The following is a 4309-nucleotide window of genomic DNA, read 5'->3' as shown; positions in this document are numbered from 1 at the left end:
TTGGCATTTAAAAGCAAGCAAAGATTTACCATGCGCTGATGTCACACCTCCCCCTGCCCAGCAGGTAAGTCTGGGGGGTGGGGGTGATCAAGGCAGAAGGAAAAAAAATTAGTTGGGGGCACACTTCCCCAGCAGGTAAGTCTCACCTGCCCAGGACCCCACTCAACCTACCTCTGTGGCACTGTCCCTCACCACAGGGGACTAAATCTAGCTTCTGCCCCTTCCCTCCCCCCGTGGACTGACCTGCTGGGTTGGACTATGCGCATGCATTCATGTGGGCAACTCAGTCCCCAACACCAGCCTTAGATTGACTCCAAGAGGCTCCAAGATCTACCGCAAGAGGCTCCGACATCTACTGGTGGATCAAGAGGCTCCGATGTCTACCGTTGGTTGGTGATCACTGGTCTATAGTAATATCTTTGTTAACAAAGCCTCTAGGAACAAAGCTCCTTTATAATGAAGTAAGCTGTTTTTTGCAAAAAAAAATAGAACAATTGAAAACAAAATCTTCGGAAATGAATTTTGCAATGAGCTCCCTGCACGCTGGCAGAGTTCTTGCCTTCAGGGAGCTGGGAGGGAGCCGGAGAAAGGCAGTGAGACATGGGGTGCTACATGCATATACATGCATGTGGCCCCAGGCAGCCTGCAGAACAGTTCCAGCAGGTAAGTAGGGGAGGAGAGAAGAGGCTCCTGTGGGGAGGGAGCTGGGCAGGGCTGGGGCTGCTGCCCAGCCAAGCAGTGCTTGGGGTTTGGGGCTTGGGACCGCAATGCGTGTCCACAGGGCCCCAACGGGGAGCAGGGTGGGGCTGCAGATGTCTCATTTGGGGGACGGCGAGGGCCACTTCCCCGCTGCCACATGCATTCCCAGGGGCAGGGGGAAACCACGCTCCCCAGATTTGTATGTGGGGCAGGTGCAGGCTGTGGGCTCAGGCTCCCATCCTGCTTTCCTTCCCTTGGTCCTCCACAGCCTTGCAGGCATGACCCAGCATGGCTGGAGACAGCGAAGCCGTACGGGGATCTCACTGCTGCAAGCTCCCCCTGCTGCCTTGGTGACATACCTCCTATGTGTGCTGCTGCTTTGAGTGGCACAGCTCTGCACTTCTGTTCTCACTGCAGCCCTGTGTGCAGGAGACACATTGTCAGGGCAGCATGGGGGGAGCTTGCAGTGGTGAGCAGTTTCTCCACGTGGCTCAGCTTCTCTCTGCTGTGCTGGGTAGAGCTTGCCAAGCTGTGGAGGCCCCGAGGGAGGGAAGCAGTGCGGAGTAAGCAACAGCAAGCAGCTTCTCCATGTAGGCCTGCTGTTCCCTGCTTCCCTGCTTCCCTCCTGGGGCCTCCACAGCCCAGCAGGTATGCCCCAGTGCAGCAGGGAGCATCTGAGTTGCACAAAGAAGTTGCTCACTGCTGTGAACTCCACACTGCTTCCCTAGTCTGGGGCCTCCACAGCCCAGTGGGTGCCACCCAGCACAGCAGGGAGCAGCTGAGCCGTGTGGAGAAGCTGCAAGCTCCCCCCATGCTGCCCTGGTGACATGCCTCCTGTGCATGGGTCTGCAGTGAGAGCAGTAGTGTGGGGCTGCATCCCTCAAAACAGCAGCACGCACAGGAGGCGCGTTGCCAGGGCAGCAGGGGGAGCTCACAGAAGCAAGGAGATCCCCACGAGCTCTGCTGTCTCCAGCCATGCCAGCTCATGCTCGCAAGGCTGTGGAGGCCCCAGGGGAGGGAAGCAGGGTGGAAGCCTGCACCTGCCCTGTGTACAGAGCTGTGGGGCGCAGGTCCCCCGGGAGTGTGCATGGTGGCAGGGAGCCATTCCACCCAACCCTGCAGCAGGGAGAAGCAGGGGCTGGGGGCTGCGAACCCACTGAGGTTCATAGCCCTGGCAGCTGGGGGTCTTCTCCTGCAGGGCTGGGGGAATTGGGGCTGTAGGTGGGGGGCAAGGGGCACCAGCAAGGCTGTGGAGGCTATGGGAGGGAGTGAGTGTTATTTTATTGCTTTATTATCTTATTTAACATATTTCAATATGTATATATATATTCATGGGCGACTGATGCCACCTTAAGGGAGGGATGTGCTCCCCCCATGACCAGTCCTGCTGACTTGGAGGGGTGTCCCCCGTGGGCAATCCTGCCAAATGGGGGGGAGGGGGTCACCAGCTGCGATTGCTGCAGCTGCTTCCAGGAGTGGCTGTGGCCACTTCTGGGAGCAAGCACCAGCCAGCACCTGCAGCAGGGGAACTGGCGCTCCTGCCTGCCCCCCCTGCCCATTGCCTAAGTGGCAAGTGTGGGCAGTCGGGATGCACCGGCACTCACCTACCCATCGCCACTGTATATATTTTCAAAATGCATATTTCATGTTTTCAGGCACATTTGACCTTATTTTTGTGAGTATCTAATTATATTTTCCTACTGTACCTTCCCTTCCGTGAAGTCCCGGAACGCATCCCTATGCCTTTGCCTCCTATGTTATTTCTACCTCTGGTAACAAAGTTTCTGATAACAAAGTGACATTATAAAACACATCTACTTCATTAACCAAGGTATTACTATACTGTGCGTCAGCGTGACAAAAAGATGTGCACTGGTGCTAGTGCACTGTAGCACTGATGGCAGTGCATTAAGTTAAGTTATTATAGGTACTAAACTTAATGCGCCATAGTTACAGCACATTATTGCACATGTAGATGTGCCCAAAAAGTCCTAGTGACTATTCAGTATTATTGGGAGGTAACTGCTTCTACAATTATGTACTTTGAACTTGATTCTGGATGCTGCTTGATTAATCATCCGACTTCCACTGGCTTACATGGAAACTGAGGGTGTTCGGTTCCTTACAAAGTAATGGGAACTGTTAGCATCCTGTCCTCTATTCCTTACAGATGCACACCTGCTCTTGAACTCAAAGCTTTGCTTTTAGATAGATTCTAGGATAGGACCTTTATGTTGTTATAAAACAGGAATTGCTTAAGATATACTGTCATCTCTAACCACCTCTAATGTACCATATGTGGGTTTTAATTATTGTAATGAACAATTCATATTCTAATAATGAGTTTCAGATATTTAAAAATGAATTAACTTTACAGGTACAGAAATATATCTATTAATATATTGACTGGTTGGTTCATAACTTTGGTATAAAGATGACTAACCATAAAAGGAATGGTTCCATTTTCTTTTAAAAGAATTCTTCAGTGTTCTGCACTCTATTTTGCAAGTAAACAACATGAATGATAATTTTGTTATACAATATTAGTGGATAATTTGGTTCATGAATAGCATTAGGGCAGCCAGAAATTGAATTCTGATGTGGATCACTAACTGTCGTACAAATCACTAACTGTCATACAGGAAAAAAAAAGTTTTCTTTAGAGGTTAAGGGAGTACACAGCATGCAGGCATTGAGGAAATACTAGTAATCCTATCAAATTAATAAAAACATGTAGTACTCTAATGGGAAAAATTCTAACCTGAGTTGCTTATATGACAAGAAAGGACAATTCTGAAATGTATTGAAAGAGAGGACAGGTAATTTTTCACAGGGTTAGGAGCCAAAGATTCTGTATTCTATCTTTGGCCCTACAATCAATATCTAGTGGTTTTTTTCCTCTGGCTCAGTTTCCATATCTGGAGAAAACTGTCACAGAGAGCAAAGGATGTGTTTGAGGATAAAATTATTGTTTAAAAGTGTTAGAGTTTCAAGTGGAAAGTTTCAAGTTAAAGAATTGCAAAGCGTTGTTATGTGACCTCCATCAAAAAAGGAAACCACACCTGGTTAGGAGGAGAAATTGTCATAAAAATTGTATCCTGTTTATGTCCATAGAAATGCTACCGCAGAGATCCTCCAGACCCAGTCTTGAGAGTGTCATACGGGTGTAGGACATAGGGGCTCTAGCATTCTGAACCACCTCCGTAATTCCATTCAAAACAGATTACTCCTGTCCTGGCAAGGTGATCTGTAGCAGGGGCTGAACATGGAGATGGAAAGCAGCCAGAATGAGGGCTAATAGTAATTCTACTTTCATGGTACAAGCATTTTGCAGAAGTTATATTTGGGATCAGGAAAGAATATTACCCTAAGGTTAGCTTAGTACAGATCAGAGGGTTTTGTCTTCCTCTGTAGTGGGGGGCATGGCCTTATTCCTTGAATCTCTCAAGCATATTTTAACAATGTTTGCACTGTACATTGGTCACCATGCTCCCTCTGCTTTACCTATGGCAGATTAAGGTATTATGTCTTGTGGTTGTGTAAGGGTCCACTGTGTAGTTTTCTTAATAGACTAGACAATGAGTTTGGATAGGATAGCGATGATCCTGTC

This window comes from Crocodylus porosus, unplaced genomic scaffold (assembly GCF_001723895.1).
Source record: "Crocodylus porosus isolate Cpor-Errol unplaced genomic scaffold, CroPor_comp1, whole genome shotgun sequence".
NCBI lineage: Eukaryota > Metazoa > Chordata > Crocodylia > Crocodylidae > Crocodylus > Crocodylus porosus.
This window is presented reverse-complemented; position numbering follows the sequence as displayed.